Source organism: Haematobia irritans, chromosome 3, assembly GCF_050003625.1.
Source record: "Haematobia irritans isolate KBUSLIRL chromosome 3, ASM5000362v1, whole genome shotgun sequence".
Classification (NCBI taxonomy): domain Eukaryota; kingdom Metazoa; phylum Arthropoda; class Insecta; order Diptera; family Muscidae; genus Haematobia; species Haematobia irritans.
The window spans coordinates 154,246,776-154,268,480 of NC_134399.1; the positions used below are offsets into that span (position 1 = coordinate 154,246,776).

Here is a 21,705-nt window from a genome sequence, read left to right on the forward strand (position 1 = left end):
TCGTCTGCAGACCCAATCAACGCCGTATGTGGTGTTAGTTGTGTCGACCGAATCAGTCGGGTGACACAACTACCAACTGATAGTAGCTGCAACTGCCAAAAGGAGGTTGGCTATAAATTCGGTTATCACAACCTATCTGTATTCTCTGTGTATGTATTTTCAAGTAACCCGTTGCGGTTAAGAGCTTTCAATGGAAACTATTATCTTTGATTCATGGTGGTGGCTATTTAAGATTTGACTCGGCCTAACTTAAGGCTGTATCAGCGTTGCCAGAATTGTTTCACCAAAAACCGCTAGATTTGTCAAAAAAAAACTAGCCAAAAAAAGCTAAAAATGTTAAAAAATAGCTAGAAAAAAAGCTAAATCTTTTTGTATCAAAAGTCACATTTTTGATTGAAATTTAACAAACTTAAAGGCTTTATTTCACTTAAAATGCATATTATTTTAATTGTATTCATTTTATTTCCATTTCTGTGAGGCTGTAAGAAAATCTATGTCATATTAGCTCTGTTTGCGTACTCGATACATTTTGATTACAATCACAAATTTTTACTGGAAGTCCTTCATTTATATTTCCTAAAAACTTTTTTCCCGGTAAACTTGCAATTATCAGCTGGTTAATCACCAATGTCACATAGAATTGCATTAGAAAATATCAATATATTTCGTTTTAACTGAATTAATGATAAATTTGTGAACGTGTACACTTCTCCTAATATTACTCAAGAGAATAAAACCCATTCTAACTGTCTTGCAAGTTTATACTGAATAACTTTTATTCGAAAATTTCCCATACAAACCTATTGTCCAATTTTCGTAAATGTAAATCCATTCCATTAATAAATAGCAGATTTGTTTTGATCCTATCACTACGAATTTTTTGTTGCATTTTTTTTTTTGATGTTAAAAAAATTATACCACATTCAAAACTTTATTTCCTTAATTATTTCTATGTTCGGTTCCAAAGATTTTGTACACTAATGATTTTGGTATTGATTCAGAGTCAAATTTGAATTTATTCGTTTTTTTCAGCTTTTTCTTCATGAGCTACCGCAGTGCTTTAAAAACGTGCTAACGACAACTTAAATTTCCAAATTCAGACTCGACTTTAAGTAGAAATTATTCTGTGTATACGTTTTTAAAATAAAATGTTGAAAAACCTCTTCTATTTTTGAACGCTATTTTGGTTAGTGGTCAAGATACAAAAACTCCACAAATTTAAAGACTATTTAATTAATTTTAAGAATTTTTTAGAATTGACCCTAGCCTTCTTTCTTGAAAAGGTACCCATTTTTAAGTTGAATCACTTAACTATAAAACAGTTTATAACATATAAGAGAAATTCACAAATGCTATTATAACCAAAATTCGCGTTCGTATTTTAAAGACATGAAATCGTAATTGCTTTGTTTTGGCCAAATAGGCTTAGAAATACATGCTCTGAATGAATAAATAAATAAAAAAAAATAAAAATAAAAATAAATCTTTGGCCTCATGACAATATTTTTTCTGTATACAAAGCAATTCACATCTACTATTTTAATTTAGTAATATCATAATAACTTTAGAATACGTATTAAAATAACATAAAAAGGATAAACGAGTCAAATGCTATTATTCCTAATAATTTACTGACAGTTTTTTTTTTTTTTTTTTATTTTTATTTTATTCAACAATTCAACTTTAATACAATACAAGTCTGTCCCGCGCCATAAGGCATTAATGGGACTAGTTGGCCAATTATTTATACAATATTAAAAACAAAAATTATACGTATTTAAAAGGTTCATTCATATATGATTTAATATTTGTTTCAAATTACAATATTATAAATATTACAATTATAGCAGAAGCGATTCAAAGCTATTGCAAAGATAGTATTTGCTCATTTCCTTAAATCTCGATATACGTTGAATGGATTTCAATTCGAGTGGAATATTATTGTAAGTTAAGCCACCTATATAATCAATCCGTTGCTTTGTTTTTTCGAATCTACACCTGGGCAAACGCAAATTCATTCTATTCCTTGTATTAAAATTTGTTTGATTCGTATAGAACTTTATTGTATGGTAACCAATGTTGTAATTACACTTGAAAACATACTTTAAAATATTATATTTATATAAACCATTGATTGGTAAAATAATTTTTGCAAACTCTTCAAATAGCGACAAGGTTGAGAAATTTGGAGGTAGATTAAAAACAACTTTCAAAGCTTTATTTTGCATAGATTGAAGTGATCTTAGCTCACTATTATTTTTATTGTATGCATATGATGTAACCATATAATTTAAATGCGATTGTATTAAACAGGAAAATATTGTTAATTTTGTCTTTGTGTTTAATTTGTTTTTCATCTTGTAGAGAAATCCAATTGCGGGAGCTATTTTCCTTTTTAAACTGCGTATATGACAATCCCATGCTAAATTATTTTGTAACATCACGCCTAGATATGTTACGCTTATACATTCATGTATTGATTTTCCATCAATATAGACACTGAAATCGTTGTTAACTGAAGGATTTGGTCGAAATCGAATAAGTTTTGTTTTATCAGCGTTCAGAACTAGTCTGTTTACTCGTGCAAACTCACAGAGTAATGCAGAATCCCTTTCTATGTTTGCACGCAGAGCGATGTCATATTTATAGGGATAGAACAAGCAAATGTCATCAGCGAACATAAATAATTTTCCGATAAGCTGGAGATTCCGGATATCATTAATAAAAATGGAAAACAATAATGGACCCAAACAACTCCCCTGTGGAACTCCGTGCACTACGGGCCCCACAAAACTTTTCGATTTACTGACATCAACGTACTGTTTCCTATTCTCCAAAAAACTTCTAAATAATAAAAACTCTTTCCCTCGAATCCCATAGATATGCATTTTTTCCAGCAATAATTGGTGATCGACAAGATCAAATGCCTTTGAAAAATCAAAAAATACTCCAGCAACTCCATTGAATCCCTCGTCTAAACCACTACAAATAAACTTAATTACATTTAATACAGCTTCCTCTGTTCCGCATCCACGCCTAAATCCATATTGATTCTCATAAAGCAAATTATTCGATTCACAGTATGTGTATAATTTATATAAGGAATTTGTATGGTAATAGTAGATTTAAAGTTTACGATAACTTTTATGAAGGAACGAGGAAAAAACTTTACAACGAGGTGTATTTGCTGCAAAAATGCCCGCATAATGGCTGGAATAATTATTAAGGCTTCAATTGAGCTTTGAAATGTGCGGAAAACCTTATTCTGGCAGCAAGACTTAGATAAAAACGAAGTTTTATCCATATTTCAATAGGAACATGTCGAAAAAAAAAACCAAAAATAGCTAAAAGGGTCATGAAAAAAAGCCAGAAAAAAAGCTAAAAGCCAAATGCATTTTTTCCCCGCTAAACGTCTTCAAAAAAAGCCAAATCTAGCGGGAAAAAAGCTAAATTGGCAACGCTGGGCTGTATATACTTGTTTTGGAATATTTTCCTAGAGCTGTTAAAATAATCACTCTTTATATATAAGTCTTTAAAGGTTTCTATTATATTTGATTCATAATGATGTGTATTTAAAATTTGGCCCGGTCGACTTTAGGCCGTGTATACTTGTTCATCTTTCTATTTCTGGTAATATTCGTCAGAATATACAGATTCTAACGATAAGCAATGCTATAAATTTATCACCAAGTAACCACAAAAAATGACTAAATATCCATAAAAGTATATTAGACATTACTCAATCCCTTAAAATGAGTTTACGTATTTTTTTTTTTTTTTTTTTTGTTATATATAACCATAATTTTATATAATAATACACATTCATAAACGTAATCGCCTAGAATACGGTTGTATTTATAATGAGGAAATTTAACCAAATAATTGCCTTTTTAATTTGTATAACTCTTATTATCGGTATTCAATGTGAACCTCCAAGGGCATATAATATCGATAAATATGATGATTCCCTGAGACATTTAAGTAAACGGGCCCTTTATGTAAGTCATAAAAGGAATTGTAGATTTAAACGATATGACGGAAGATGCGTTAAGATGTAATGATTTTTATAAGCCTATGGATAATGGATTGAAAGTAGTGGTAAGTTATGGTTGCTGAATGTTTTTTTTTAATGAAAATATTTCAAATATTTCAGTCTGAAGCTACTTATTTTGTGAATGACAAAAACCAAGAGGTACTAAATTTTGTTTGCTTTTATTATATTCTAGTTCTAGAAAAATGTCCTTGAACTCGAAACTACTTATTGGGTACTGGATGGCTTACATGTATTGTATTATAAAGTATGTCAAGAATCACTGTTCACATCTAAAATAGATTTACACTTAATTAATTATTGTCATAAAATAAATATGAATTTTTCTTTCAAAACTTGCAGTTTTTGATAGATATATGTTTAAATACCATATAGTGTGTAACAGGATATTTGAAATGTAATCCCCATTTTCATAAAGTTTCGTTAGCTAACGATCTTTTAACCCTGGACAGTCATCCTTCGTCAAAATGACGACGCGTAATTTCATTTTCGATCTAAAATGCATTTTAGTCGATTGGGAAATGATAAATTTAAGTTATACAAATGCAAATATTTTATGAATTTTTGTTGTATACTAATTAAAAACAAAATGAATAAGAAAATAAATTCAATTTTGGTTCACATTTTTGCTCACAGTGCAAATTATCGCATTTTGAAATAAGCCGTAGTCAAAATGACGAAGGATGACGTTAGTGTACAAAAAATAAGGATGACTGTCCAGGGTTAAACAGTACTATGGGCATATCAGTCATCTTGTCCATATATTCCATATGTCATTTAGGAACTTAATTGCTGAAATTTTTATACCCTGCGCCACACTGTGCAACAGGGTATTATAAGTTAGTGCACATGTTTACAAAACCCAGAAGGAGGTGAGATAGACATATGGTGTCTTAGCCGACTTACATTTTAAGTCTATAGGTTTGGTAGAAGTCTAACAAATTTTGTTCAGATGGAGACAAATTTAAAAGTACACACAGAAAAGAGATTGGTTGGCAATCGGTTTTAATAATGAACATTCTAATTATGGAACGAAATATCAAGTGTATCAACAAATATTCTGTATTTACAACATGGGTTCTATTCCTAAGACCATCTGGGAGCGGTGTCAAGAAAATGTTATTTATGGTAATAGACAAATGATTGGGTTAACCAAATGCTTCAACTTTGAATATTTTTTTGTTTTGGAAATTGTTTGATATCAAAATTTGGTCAATATAAACTTGACGTATTTCTTTCAATTTTGCATTTTAAAAAACCTGAACACCCCTCATTTTGAAGGTGTGTGTGTGTGTGTAGAATGTTGCTCCTATTTTGATTTTGGAATTCACTCTTCAGTTGTCAAAATGCCGTCGAAGCAAGAAGAGCAGCGTATCAAAATTTTGCTCGCGCATCGCGAAAATCCGAGCTGCTCGAACGCAAAATCGATAAAAGTTGCCAAATCAACCGTTACAAATGTAATTAAAGTGTTTGGGGAACGTTTGCCGACAGCCAGGTAGTCTGGATCGGAGGGAAATCGAAAACTGGAAGCCGCTGAGACGACAAAGAGAGTTGCCGGTAGTTTCAAGCGAAACCCTAACCTCTCTCTCCGAGATGCCGCAAATAAGTGGGTGTATCGTCTGCAACCATGCATCGAGCCAAAAAACGAGCCGAACTATCGACTTACAAGAGGGTAGTCACTCCAAATCGCGATGATAAACAAAATATGACGGCCAAAGCGCGATCCCAGAGGCTGTACACGACGATGCTGACGAAGTTTGACTGCGTGGTAATGGACGACGAAACCTACGTCAAAGCCGACTACAAGCAGCTTCCGGGACAGGAGTTTTATACGGCAAAAGGAAGGGGACGGGAGCAGAGAATGAAGCCGACCCATTTTTGCCGGCGGCGGCTGACACTAATTTTTTGCCTCCGGCGGCGGCGGCTTGATGACTAAGCCGATATAAATTCGTCTATTCGGCGGCGGACAATTATCCATTATAAAATCGATTTGAGGTAATGCACTTTACAGACTATCAGTTATTCCGGACGGAATGTCGTTGTTTGTAAAGAATCTTGCAGTGTGTCGTATCGATACGACTTGTCGGCGATGACTAAATAATCGTTAAATGTGTTATCGATCCCATAAACATGCAGCAGTATCGATTATGCCTTCGGACTTAACTTATATTGTGCACAATATATGGGATATGTTCGGCACGATCACTGTCGTCCGGAATAACTGATAGTCTGTAAAGCGCATAATCCGAATGGTAATGAGATTAGTTGTACAACCAAACTTACAATCAAATTTTCATTTCATTTACATTTTCTGAGCTAAATGGTTGCAAAGCTATTATAGAAACATGATACTGATGGATTTCGGGTTGAAAGTTAAACATTTTAACAAAAAATACAACAATTATTAATAAATTTTTCTGATTTAAATCAATATTTTTGATTACTTGGCGGCTAATTATGAGTCGAGATGAGTCGATATATTCGGCGGCGGCTTCGGCTGGAAGAAACTGGTCGGCGGCGGCTAAAATCGGCGGCGCGACTCGGCGGCTTCATTCTCTGGACGGGAGCAGATAGTTTCAAGCACATAAAACTGTCAAAGTTCGCAAAGAAATATCTGGTTTGGCAAGCCATCTGTACCTGTGGCTTGAAAAGCAGCATTTTCATAGCTTCCGGGACTGTCAACCAAGAAATTTACGTGAAAGAGTGTTTGAATAAACGTCTGCTGCCTTTCCTGAAGAAACACGGTTGTTCCGTACTGTTTTGGCCGGATTTGGCATCTTGACATTACGGTAAAAAGGCCATGGAGTGGTACGCCGCCAACAACGTGCAGGTGGTTCCCAAGGACAAGAACCCTCCCAACACGCCAGAGTTCCGCCCAATTGAGAAATACTGGGCTATTGTCAAGCGGAACCTAAAGAAGACCAAAAAACTGCTAAGGACGAGCAGCAGTTCAAAGCAAACTGGCTTTCTGCGGCGAAGAAGGTGGACAAGGTGGCTGTACAAAATCTGATGGCAGGTGTCAAGCGTGAGGCCCGGCAATTCGGATTTGGAAAAGCGAAAGTCTAACTGAATATTTTTCCTGAATTTTATACTAATTGAACTTGAAAAAGAAATTTAATTTGATTTTTTAAATAAACGATGTCACCGATTTACACGCGTTTTCCCTTGACCAAATTTTGACCGTATCACCCTTTACAACCTACCAAGAAAACATTTTGCAACTTTCATTCAGTACTCATCATAACACTACGGTTGCACAAACCAAATGTTATTGGAAATATTTTTTGTCATTTTAATATTTGTCAACGAAAAATTATTTATATTTGTTGTCGAGGAAAAAACTAAAACTTTATCCTATAAAAGTGAAACTAACATTTTTTTGTTTACTATATTATTTAAATATTATAGGGGACATCACTAGAATAAATAAATTTTTTGTTAATTTTTTGAGGCAATGGTCAAGATTTACAAAAGGGGCAACCGTTTGGTAACATCTTAAATGTTAATTTTTATGATCAAACTGTTGTAATTTTCACTGATAATATTAATTTATTCTCCAGACTGGATATTTAATTGCACAAAAGCCTTTACCATGAAAGTTGCAGTTTTAAATCTGGTACGCTGAACATGGTAAGTGTGGGTTTTCTTTTTATAGATATCAAAAAAATGTTTTAAAGCGATAATTTAATTAATGTATGTATGTGAGTCCTTGGACGTGAGTAAAATGTATTTGTGTGCATTGACGACCGTAATAATGTAATGTATTAAACCTATATTGGTTTCTGGATACCCAATTCAGCGAGTCATATAAAAACAAGTAAGGAAAGTCTAAAGTCGGGCGGGGCCGACTATATTATACCCTGCACCACTTTGTAGATCTAAATTTTCGATACTGTATCACATCCGTTAAATGTGTTGGGGGCTATATATAAAGGTTTGTCCCAAATACATACATTTAAATATCACTCGATCTGGACAGAATTTGATAGACTTCTACAAAATCTATAGACTAAAAATTTAATTCGGCTAATGCACTAGGGTGGAACACAATGTTAGTAGAAAATAAAGGGTGATACGGTCCAAATTTGGTCAATACATACATGACGTATTTCTTTCAATTTTGCATTTAAAAAACCTGAACACCCCTCATTTTGAAGGTGTGTGTGTCTAGAATGTTGCTCCTATTTTGATTTTGGAATTCACTCTTCAGTTGTCAAAATGCCGTCCAAGCAAGAAGAGCAGCGTATCAAAATTTTGCTCGCGCATCGCGAAAATCCGAGCTACTCGCACGCAAAGCTGGCAAAATCGCTAAAAGTTGCCAAATCAACCGTTACAAATATTAATTAAAGGACAAGAACCCTCCCAAAACGCCAGAGCTCCGCCCAATTGAGAAATACTGGGCTATTGTCAAGCGGAACCTAAAGAAGACCAAAAAATCTGCTAAGGACGAGCAGCAGTTCAAGGCAAACTGGCTTTCTGCGGCGAAGAAGGTGGACAAGGTGGCTGTACAAAATCTGATGGCAGGTGTCAAGCGTGAGGCCCGGCAATTCGGATTTGGAAAATCGAAAGCCTAATTGAATTTTTTTCCTGAATTTTATACTAATTGAGCTTGAAAAAGAAATTTAATTTGATTTTTTAAATAAACGATTTCACCGATTTACACGCGTTTTCCCTTGACCAAATTTTGACCGTATCACCCTTTATGGGAAACATTTAAATCTGAAGCAATTTTAAGAAAACTTCGCAAAAATTTATTTATGATATATCGCTCGATATATATGTATTAGAAGTTTAGGAAAATTAGTCATTTTTACAACTTTTCGACTAAGCAGTGGCGATTTTACCAGGAAAATGTTGGTATTTTGACCATTTTTGTCGACATCAGAAAAACATATATATGGGAGCTATATCTAAATCTGAACCGATTTCAACCAAATTTGGCACGCATAGCCAAATTTGGTTGAAATCCCTGGGCAAAATTTCAACTACATAGGAGCAAAAAATTGGCCTCTGTGGTCATATGAGTGTAAATCGGGCTAAAGCTATACATGGGAGCTATATCTAAATCTGAACCGATTTCGACCAAATTTGGCACGCATAGCTACAGTGCTAATTCTACTCCCTGTGCAAAATTTCTATTAAATCGGAGTAAAAGATTGGCCACTGTGGTCATATGAGTGTAAATCGGTCGAAAGTTATATATGGGAGCTATATCTAAATCTGAAGCGATTTGAACCAAATTTGGCACACTTGACTACACTTTTAATTTTACTCCTAGTGCAAAATTTCAACCAAATTGGGGTAAAACTCTGGCTTCTGAGACCGTATTAGTCCATATCGGGCGAAAACTATATATGGCAGCTATATCTAAATCTGAATCGATTTCAATAAAATTTGGCACACTTGACTATAGTACTAATTGTTCTTCTTGTGCAAAATGTTAAGCAAATTAGGGTAAAACTGCGATCTAGACTTTGATTAAAAAAATGTGTTCACGGACAGACGGACATCGCTATATCGACACCCTGAGCATTTTTGCCAAAGACACCATGTGTCTATCTCGTCTCCTACTGGGTGTTGCAAACATATGCACTAACTTATAATACCCTGTTCCACAGTGTGGCGCAGGGTATAAATATGGAAACATTTAAATCTGAAGCAATTTTAAGGAAACTTCGCATAAGTTTATTTATGATTTATCGGAGCAATAAATTGGACTCTGTGGTCATATGAGTGTAAATCGGGCGAAAGCTATATATGGTACACTTGACTATAGTACTAATTGTTCTTCTTGTGCAAAATTTTAAGCAAATTAGGGTAAAACTCTGGCTTCTGGGGCCATATAAGTCCATATCGGGCGAAATATATATATGGGAGCTATATCTAAATCTGAACCGATTTCTTCCAAAATCAATAGGGTTCTATTCTGAGCCAAAACACATACTTGTGCCAAATTTGAAGTCGATTGGACTAAAACTGCGACCTAGACTTTGGTTACAAAAATGTGTTCACGGACAGACGTACATACGGACATGGCTATATCGACTCAGGAGCCCAACCTGAGCATTTTTGCCGAAGACACCATGTGTCTATCTCGTCTCCTTCTAGGTGTTGCAAACATATGCACTAACTTATAATACCCTGTTCCACAGTGTGGCGCAGGGTATAATGAACTATCTCGCACGAAAATTGAACTAAATTTTACTCCATATTTTGAGATTTCCACAAAGCGTTGTCAACACCAGGAAAATGTAATACCCTGTTGTACATTTTAAGCGCAATTCACGAAATTACGTACTCTCATAGAAGAAAAACTTAGCTAAAAGTAAAGAAGAAAATCATTGGCGCCAAATCATGAAAAAAAAAAATAATAAAAGTTAACTACTAGTAAATAACAAGTAGTTGTTTTTGATGTAGGTCAGATGGTATTGCCAATGGGCCATATCGAACCAATTTTACGTATAGCCCCCATATAAACCGACCCCCAGATTTGGCTTGCGGATCCTCTTAGCAAATTTCATCCGATCCGGTTGAAATTTGGTGTTTATATATGGCCTCTAACAACCATGCACAAATTGGTACATATCGGAAAACGAACCAAAGATATATATGGAGGTAATACCTAAATCGGAACCGGTTTCGACAAAGTTAGGCAATCATCCTCCAAGAGGTTTCGGAGGAGCCAAATTCTTTCGATTTGGTTGAAATTTGGTATATTGCACTAGTGTACGGCCGCTAACAACCATGCCAAAATTAGTCCGTATCAGTCGATAGTTATATATAGCCCCCAGATAAACCGATCCCCAATCACACAAAAATTGGTCCATATCGTTTCATTATCACTCAGTCCAAAAAAAATCCACCAAAATTTTATTTCTATATAAAATATTGTCAAAATTGTATTTCTATAGAAAATGTTGTTAAAATTTTATTTCTATAGACAATTTTGTCAAAATTTTATTCCTATAGAAAATATTGTCAATATTTTATTTCTAGAGAAAATTTTGTCAAAATTTTATTTCTATAGAAAATTTTGTCAATATTTTATTTCTAGAGAAAATTTTGTAAAAATTTTATTTCTATAGAAAATATTCTCAAAATTTTATTTCTTTAGAAAATTTTGTCAAAATTTTATTTCTAAGGAAATTTTGTCAAAATTTTATTTCTAGAGGAAATTTTGTCAAAATTTTATTTCTATAGAAAATTTCGTCAAAATTTTATTTCTATAGAAAATATAGTCAAAATTTTATTTCTAAAGAAAATTTTTTCAAAATTTTATTTCTATAGAAAATTTTATCAAAATTTTATTTCTATAGAAAATATTGTCAAAATTTTATTTTTATAGAAAATATTGTCAAAATTTTATTTCTATAGAAAATATTGTCAAAATTATATTTCTATAGAAAATTTCGTCAAAATTTTATTTCTATAGAAAATATTGTCAAAATTTTATTTCTATAGAAAATATTGTCAAAATTTTATTTCTATAGAAAATATTGTCAAAATTTTATTTCTATAGAAAATTTTGTCAAAATTTTATTTCTATCGAAAATTTTGTCAAAATTTTATTTCTATAGAAAATTTTGTCAAAATTATATTTCTATAGAAAATTTCGTCAACATTTTATTTCTATAGAAAATATTGTCAAAATTTTATTTCTATAGAGAATATTGTCAAAATTTTATTTCTATAGAAAATATTGTCAAAATTTTATTTCTATAGAAAATTTTGTCAAAATTTTATTTCTATCGAAAATTTTGTCAAAATTTTATTTCTATAGAAAATTTTGTCAAAATTTTATTTCTAAAGAAAATTTTGTCAAAATGTTATTTCTATAGAAAATATTGTCAAAATTGTATTTCTATAGAAAATTTTGTCAAAATTTTATTTCTAAAGAAAATTTTGTCAAAATGTTATATCTATAGAAAATATTGTCAAAATTGTATTTCTATAGAAAATTTTGTCAAAATTTTATTTGTATAGGAAATTTTATCAAAATTTTATTTCTATAGAAAATATTGTCAAAAATTTATTTCTATAGAAAATATTGTCAAAAATTTATTTCTATAGAAAATTTTGTAAAAATTTTATTTTTATCGAAAATTTTATCAAAATTTTATTTCTATAGAAAATTTTGTCAAAATTTTATTTCTATTGAAAATTTTGTAAAAATTTTATTTCTATAGAACATTTTGTAAAAATTTTATTTTTATCGAAAATTTTATCAAAATTTTATTTCTATAGAAAATTTTGTCAAAATTTTATTTCTATAGAAAATTTTGTCAAGATTGTATTTTTATAGAAAATTTTGTCAAAATTTTATTTCTATAGAAAATTTTGTCAAAATTTTATTTCTATAGAAAATTTTGTCAACATTTTATTTCTATCGAAAATTTTGTAAAAATTTTATTTCTATAGAAAATTTCGTCAAAATTTTATTTCTATAGAAAATATTGTCAAAATGTTATTTCTATAGAAAATTTTGTCAACATTTTATTTCTATCGAAAATTTTGTAAAAATTTTATTTCTATAGAAAATTTCGTCAAAATTGTATTTCTATAGAAAATATTGTCAAAATTTTATTTCTATAGAAAATTTTGTCAAAATTGTATTTCTATAGAAATTTTGTTTGGATAAAGATCGTCCTTCCTTTAAGTTGCTTTTTCGAGTACACAATAACCCCCTAAGGGTCTACCATGGCCACGGGGGACGTTCTTTCAAAGTATTAAAAACGGAAGCAATGAATTTCATATAAATTTCATTTATTTGGAATACACAATTAATCACATGAAAATGACAAAGTTTGCAGCATAGATAATGGGTCACATTTTTTAGGCGGATTTATAATTTCCTGAAAAATATAAAGTAGAATTTTATTATAAGATTGTTGTTACTTGCAAAATAACATTATTCCCATTGTAATAAAACCTTAATTGAAAATATATATACCCCATGTTCCCAAATTCGAAATAGTAAATCGCAAAATGTTCATTTTGCCATAATTTCCTAGCCTTGAAATTTTAAACTTAAATCTTGGTGACATAGTTAGCTTTAATGACATTAAACTTGTATTGGAGAGTATTTATTCTATTTCTTCGTTACAAGAAAAATAAATTCTTATGATTTGCTATTCCAAATCCATCGGAAACATGGACGATAAGTATTTCCTGTGTTTACCCTTGAACTGACCAATTCAAACTCCTCAATTGAACCAAACTGATTGTTGGAAAAAATGAATAGAAAATCAATAAAAACATAACAAAAAATCATCTCCTGTGGGATTTAAACCTATGTCGTTTGACTTTTTCACATCCATGGAAGTTGTTTTAAGAAGGTTTTGCAAATTAAGATAAATTTTAATTTTTTGTTGATTTTTAATGGAAAAAAACATGTATAACATAAAAAATAATATTTGATAAAAATATTTGATAAAAAATATTGCTAGTGGTGTGATGTGAACCAGCGTTCTTTATTTATTCATTCAGAATATGAAAAAACTTCTCAGGAAGTAGTTAGAATGTCATGCCATGATGTCATATTAGTTTCGTATCAAGAAGAAGATTTTCAATGTGTAAAAATTAGATAATAGGAAATTAAAGGTGTAACAAAAAATACTGATAAAGATTAAGTACCAAATTTCGAACGGATCGTATGAAATTTGAGCTTCCCAGAGTCTCTGGAAACTAAATCTGAGGATCGGTTTATATGAAGGCTGCATTACACATAATTATGGACCGATATGGACCAATTTTTTCATGGTTGTTAGAGTGTGTATAATAACAACACGTACTACATTTCTACATTTGCTCCTCCAAAAGGCTCCGGAAGAAAAATCTGGGGACCGGTTTATATTGGGGCTACACAAAAAAAAAAATTCACGAAAAATTTTGCAATTTAAATTTTAATTGAGTTTTAAAAAATATTCAATTAGAAATTTAATTGAATCAAAAAATTGTTTAATTGAAACAAAAATTAATAGTATCAATTTAATTTTTTAATTGGGTTAATAAATCTTTTAATTAACCTTCAATTAATTTTTTAATTAATACTATCATTTCTGTGATTGAAGACATTTCAATTGAAAAATTAATTGGATCAAACAATTTCGTAATTGAATTTTTTTTGTGTGTACGAGTATATATAATTTTGGACCAAATTTTACATTAGGGCTGTTTTTTTTGCACTGGATACAACATTTGTATGGGCTATCCAGAACATCGTTGCACTGGTGTTCTATCCAGAACATCTCATCAGTGCAACTCGCGCCGATCTTGCCAGATTGTGTTTTAATAAAGTGACGCTTCGTCGATTCACAATAGCACTTTATTGTGACTAATTTATCGAAAAACATGAAATTCAAAGTGATATAGTGTCATAAATAATCGCAGCTGTAAATATTTATTTCTAATTGGAGAATTTCATACATTAAAAATGCAAGATTTCACTTCTTTTCTGTGATTGTTTTTGAACAGCTGACGACAGTGTTGCATATTTTTGGAGATGTCCTGGATAAACGAGTACTCTGTTGATGATGATGTTGAATGATATAAATACCCATCATAATATGAGAAGATACCAACAGTATATGTATTTGTGGACCGAAATTATTGATACTATCTCAAATCCTTTAAATTTGTTGCGAGCTATATAAAGGTTTATATTCCCATATGCATGAATTGATTTAGACAAAATTGTATACACTTCTACAAAATCTATGTACTTAAAATTTAAATCTAACGTTATGGGACGTAACACAATTTTAACAAAAAATAAAAATGCAAGGAAAGTCTAAAGTCGGGCGGGCCGATTATAATATTTTGATAAAATCTCAAATCAGACTTCTACAAAATCTCGGGCAATATTTGAAAATATTTATAATTGTTTAGACAATTTCGCAAAAATGCATTTATGAAACATTCATTGAAAATTTTTAAAATTTGAGTCATTTCTACAAGTTTTTGACTTAGAAGTGAGTATCAGTTAGCATACAATTTTGGAAAAATCTTTGTCTAATAATATATAATTATAAAAATTTGTAAAATTTTTCTACAGAAACAAAATTTTGACTAAATTTTCTGTAGAAATAAAATTTTGGCAAAATTTTCTATAGAAACAAAATTTTGATTAAATTTTCTATAGAAATAAAATTTTGGCTAAATTTTATATAGAAAAAAATATTTCTATAGTAATAAAATTTTGAAAACATTTTTTATAGCAGTGAGTATCAGTGAGCATCAGTAAGAAACATTTTGAGAAAATTTGCTATAGAAATAAAATTTGACAATTTTTTCTTATAGAAATAAAATTTTGAAAAAATTATCAATAAAAATACAATTCTAGAACAATTTTTGTGTAGTAAATAAATTTCTGCAAAATATTCTACAGAAACAAAATTTTGACTAAATTTTCTATAGAAATAAAATTTTGACCAAATTTTCTAATAAAAAAATGTATTACTATAAAACTTTGGCAAAATTTTCTATAGAAATAAAATGTTGACTTAAATTTTTATAGAAATAAAATTATCAATAGAAATAAAATTTTGAAAAAATTTTTGTGTAATAAATAAAATTTTGCAAAATCTTCTATAGAAATAAAATTTTGCAAAATATTCTATAGAAACAAAATTTTGACTCAATTTTCTATAGAAATAAAATGTTGACTAAATTTTCTATAGAAAAAAATATTTCTATAGTAATAAAATTTTGAATAAATTTTTTATAGTAATAAAATTTTGAATAAATTTTTTATAGAAATAAAATGTTGACAAAATTTGCTATAGAAATAATGGCAACCCTGGTACAAAACGTCAAAGTTTGGTTATTTTGCGGCTTGTTTTTTATTTAATATTTTTTCAAAAAAAAAAACAATATTTTATCACCGTTTCACATCATATGGGTTACCTATTTTGTTGCTGCATCAGTGGAAATCATTGTCATTTGAGTTAAAATACAAGAACATCAAAACACAGTGAGATTCGACTGATCTCACTTTGTCAGCGCACATAACATATGTCCGCCACTAAGAAACGACCAATAAACCAAATCTCACCAGAGCATTTTACTGCTGCCACCACCAAAAAACCATTACATTGTATTCTCCCACCGAAAGCAGCAGAGGCTGAAAAGAGAATACCAACAGAAACGTTAAGTATGGACAAACAACCTCTTCCAAATTGTTCAATGCCGGCTGCCAGCTCTAATGCGTCGCTGCCGCAACCGAACATTGAAGTCACAAAAACAACTGCAGACACTTTTTCTTGGGCTATGTTTGATGTACGACTCAGTGCAATGCTTGATGCTAAACTCAGTGATGTAGCAAAGAAGAGTGACGTAGCCAATTTACACGATGAGATACAGCAACTCCGTGAAGAAAACAGAATTTTAAAAGCTGAACTCAAAGAGACAAAACAACAAATGGAATCTTTTGAGCAATTTAGAAAACGGTCAAATGTTGTTGCTTCTGGTGTTATAAGCAACTCAATAAGTGACGCAGCCAGCAGTTTTATGAACATATGTACAACAATTTTGGGGGTTCAAGTAAATATTATAAACACACGTAAACTGCCATATAACAAGGGTTTTTTGTTTACGTTAAATTCAAACCTGGAAGCAAACTCTGTGTTAGCAGCTCGTCACAAACTGAAAGGCTCCAATATATATGTACAAAGAGACACTACTACAAACGAACGAAACAAACTCTATAATTTTCGTCAATTGGAAAAAAACTTGAAGAAGGACAACCCAAATTTAAAGATACGGCAAGGACATGCTCGCATCTTTATTGAGGATCGTCCTTTTGACTGGGATGAGGGAAATATTGTTGCCTTAAATGTAAATGACGCCGATTTCCTCCGCACAATCATTAATAAGGCTAAATTGACTTATAATATAACAACAAAAAACAGGAAACAGCCGAATAACGCATCTCATGCTACCTTCCATTCAAATACACCTAATGCAAACGTCTTAAATTAGCAACCAGTTGTGTGTCAGGTACTGTCCTATAATGTAGCAAACTTAAATAGTAAAACAAACTTTGGAAACTTTTTCACTTACGTCAATATGTTCGATATTTTCTTTTTATATGAAACTCACATTACTAAAGATAAAAGAAACAACTTTACTCCTTATTTTAAAGATTACGTTTTACGTTGGGTAGATGCAGTAAAGGTACATAGTGCCGGTAGAGCTAAAGGTGGTTGTCTTTTTGGGTACAAGAAATCAATTCAGAAAAGTTATACCTTGAAATTTAATAACATTTCCACAAACATTTTCCTTTCTGCTACTTTTGATAATTTGCAACTATGTTTTATACCTCTTTATTTGAATTGTAACGATTGGGCGAACGATTTTTCAAAACTGGAACAATTCCTTGTAGAGCTGAGGCCATCATCCTTTTTCATTGTAGGCGATTTAAATGCGCGCGTAGGTGAGGGGCAGTCCATAGAAGTATTACCCGACTTATGTCAGAATTGCAAGGTGGAGCGTATATCAAAGGATAAGTGTACTGATTCCAGGGGTCGGAGAATTTTAAATTTAGTTGATGATTTGGGCGGGGTAATCTTGAATGGACGATGTGAGGGTGATACACAGGGAGAGTTTACTTTTTGCGGGGTACGGGGCTCATCAGTCATTGATTATGGTATTGCTTCTTTGGATATTTTGCAACTTTTGAGCAACTTTGTTATACCCTGCAAGACTTATTCGGATCACATGCCTCTAGAAATTTCTATCAGGACGACTATGTCTAACACTTATAGGACATGCACTTTGCCACCGAAATTGAGGTGGTTTCCACATAAGATGGAAATGTACTGCAACACGATCAATAGGTTGAATGACTCTGACTATTTATTTTCTGACTCGGATATTAACGTCAAAGTCGATGTACTTATAACGAAAATTTATACCGCAGCGAACAGGACAGAAAGTAAACGTTTTTTCGAAAGGAAAAACAGATGGTTTGATGCACAATGTGAAAATGCAAGGAGACGTATGCTCAGGCATCTTAATAATTACCGCAGATACAACAATCAAATTTGTAGGAAACATTATATAAGGAGTAGATCTCAGTATTCAAGATTGTGTAGTAGCAAAAAGCTTGCACTATACAATGCCGATATTGATAGTCTGAACAGCATTAGGAACTCTGCTGATTGGTGGAAATTGGCGAATAGACTAAGAAACAAACCCCCCGGTATAGGTAATGACTTAGATGCGACGTCCTTCCGTGAATATTTTAGTCAATTACTATCTGACAATTTAGGTACGTGTAACATAGATTGGTGTATGCCTTACCAGGTGGACCCGTTCCTAGACAGTCCCTTTGAGATGCGTGAGTTAAAGTTTGTACTTAAAAATACTAAGAATAATAAAGCTCCTGGACTGGACAGAATTCCTTTTGAATTTTATAAACATGCTCCTTTTTCATTCTTGCGGGAAGTCCTACACATACTAAATTTAATTTATTTGCGTGGAAATATCCCTTCTTCTTTCAGTAGTTCGATTATTATACCGCTACATAAAAAGGGTGATGTTAACGAAGTGTCGAATTATCGTGGGCTGTCACTTTTGGACACTTTTTATAAAATTTTTACTGGCTTGCTCTTAGACAGGATTAACCTATGGATTATACAGAATGATATCTTGAATGAATTCCAGGCAGGTTTTAGACAAGGTTATTCAACGGTAGACAATATCTTCAATCTAATGAGCATTATCCACTTGAACCGGAAGGACAATAAGAAAACCTATGCTTTCTTCGTGGACTTTTCTGCCGCGTTTGATATGATACCACGCAACTCTCTATTCTTCAAACTAGCCAGAATGGGACTCTCCACCAAAGTGATAAGTACACTTCAAATGATTTATGGCGACACAGTCAGCCAAGTATGGGACGGTACTTCGTTATCAGAACCGTTTGCGGTTACGAAGGGAGTGCGTCAGGGCTGTATATTGAGTCCAGTGCTATTCTGTTTGTATCTGAACGATCTACATGACACTCTACCAGGGGGTATGTACATTGGGGGTGTTGAAATTAAATTGCTGATGTACGCGGATGATATTGTCATTCTATCCGATTCGCCAACGGAGCTTCAAAGGATGATACGGGCGTTATGGGAGTATTGCTCTATTTGGGGACTGAAACTTAACTTGAATAAGTCCAAAATTGTTGTTTTCAGGGAAGGGTCTAGATTTGACAGCAGATTGACTTGGTTTTATGGTTCTCAACCCATAAGTGTTGTCAATGAATACAACTATCTAGGGTTAAACCTCACTTATAACCTCTCATTTAAAAAGCATGTCACAAGTAAACTTCGGACTGCAAAGATGGCAATAAATTCCACTTGGCAACGATATTTACTGAATAGTCGTATTCAGTTATCGAAGAAAATGAAAATTTTTAACACTGCTGCCAAATCCATCTTGTTTTATGGGGCACAAGTCTGGGGATTCTGTCGGCACGAGGAAGTTGAAAAGCTTTTCAGATTCTTTATCAAGAAGATACTTTTCTTACCCGACAACACACCAAATTATATGTTACACATCGAAACAGGTCTCCCTAGTTTATTTACGGAAACTCTAAAATTGCATTTTACCTATATTAGGAAAGTTCTGGCGATGCCTAGTACAAGACTACCTCGTATATTAGCTGAGAGGACAATCGAATTGGGTGTGTTCTGGGCTGGAAGTTGGGTTGATATAAGCGGTGGGTTTAACATTGATTTCGATTTCGACACTAGGAATAGAGAACTAGGCATGTTGCAAGACAGAGTACTCGAATGTGTTAAACGACAAGAGAGTGATCTATACAGGAACAGGGCACTGGCTTCTCAATTCCATGAACACTATCCGAATCTAAGATACGATTTCCCTCCTTATTTTGTGGATACTAATTCGCAGACAGTTATAAGTTTGATATTTCGTGCAAGGTGTGCTCTCTTCAACCTGGGTGCGAGAGCTTTCCGAAATGACACAGATGGCACTTGTACAATTTGTAATTTACAGGTCCCTGAAAACACTTTTCATTTTATTGGGGTATGTCCAGTATATGCATACGGAAGGAGAAAATGTTTTGGAAAGAGCCCTCTAACACTAAACGATTTTTACGACATACTAAACGGCAACCACTTTAAGCCTCTCATAAATTATTTAACATATAGCCTTAGATACAGGAAACTTATCATGAATGAATTTGATGCATAGAAATACGCAGAAGCAAACTATTTTTTGTTATTATTGTTATTATTATTATTATATTTTTTATTTATTATACATTTCAATCAAACTGTTTCACATATATAATACAATAATGCCGATCTGACACACAACAAAATTGTTATGTCATATAAGATTTTTCTTTAATAATTGTTAAACAATTTATCTGATGTAAAAGAATTATCAATAAAATCTTTTCTAATCTAATCTAATCTATAGAAATAACATTTTGACAAATTTTTCTATAAAAAAGAACTTTGAAAAAATTTTCTATCAATATTCCACATATGTATATGGCCTTAAAATAAAATTAAAAAAATAATAATTTCGATTGTTCGAAATATTTCAAATAAATTGACATGGGCATTAAAATGGATCGATCCAGCCCATCTGCTAGTCTAACATTCTAGGAAACATAAAAAGATAGCTGTAATTGGAAGTTGATTTTCATTTACAATCATGCTGTACATTGATCGAATGAATAACACAATGGAAACTAATTTGCGTAAAAACTTGCTTAGTTACAACAATGTGAAGTGTTTTAAAAAATTTGGTTTAGTCGGAGCCTGAGTCGAGCAAAATTTTTACGCCTCCGACTCTAGAAAAATCTTCAGACTCCGGCTCCACAGCCCTGGTTGTTAGATGGCATATACTATCACCACATATCTAACGATTCAATATTTCAGTTAACTAAATGACGATTTATTTAAATCATATTTTTCTTTATTTTAAGGAAAATTTGCCTTATGTTTAAAGACATACAACTTTAATGAAGGGAAGAAAATTTCCAAAATTTGTGTTTTAAATTTAATAAAATTTCCTTTAAAGCAAAGATTATAAACTAACTTTTACTCGTAATTAAAATTGCATTATTTTAAAAGAAATTTGTCCCTAATATTGTATAAATTGCGTATCCAAAAATTTAAATTGCATAATCTTTACTACCATGTAAATAGTTTTTCATTGCACCTAAAAGTAGTCAGATATGGTCCATTTGTAATAAAATTCGACCTATATCAATAACAATTACTTGTGCCCAGTTTTAAGTTGATAGCGGCATATAATGTCATCACAAAGCAAATTTTCAAACGGATCAGATGAAATTTGCTTTTTTTTAAGGCTCCGAAAGTCAAAACTAGTCCATCTTCGAACTTGACCTGCCTTCAGACAAAAGACGAGTTTGTGCCAAATTTCAGCACGATAGCTTCATTATTGAAGACTGTAGCGTGATTACAACAGACAGATGGACATGCTTATATCGTCTTAGAATTTCTCCCTGATCAAGAACATATATACTTTATATAGGCGGAAATCGATATTTCGATGTGTTACAAACGGAATGGCAAACTTAGGTTGGCTGATAAGTCCCCGGTCTGACACACAGATGGCGTCGCTAGTATTAAGTGCATATTATTTTTATATAGTACCAACCT

General features: G+C 32.0%; 2 long non-coding RNA genes across 2 annotated transcripts in view; one reads left to right on the forward strand and one right to left on the reverse strand.

Moving 5' to 3' along the window:
* Window positions 1-3,843: 3,843 nt before the first annotated feature.
* LOC142230523 (uncharacterized) lies at window positions 3,844-4,386 on the forward strand. Its single transcript, XR_012720723.1, has 2 exons — window positions 3,844-4,098; window positions 4,227-4,386. It is a non-coding gene; the product is annotated as an uncharacterized LOC142230523 (long non-coding RNA).
* An 8,409-nt stretch (window positions 4,387-12,795) lies between these two features.
* The window catches only part of LOC142228077 (uncharacterized), a 170,696-nt gene continuing 161,786 nt past the window's right edge, over window positions 12,796-21,705 (reverse strand). Inside the window, exon 4 of the long non-coding RNA XR_012720060.1 lies at window positions 12,796-12,903. This is a non-coding gene — a long non-coding RNA (uncharacterized LOC142228077). The remainder of the gene's footprint in view (window positions 12,904-21,705) is intronic.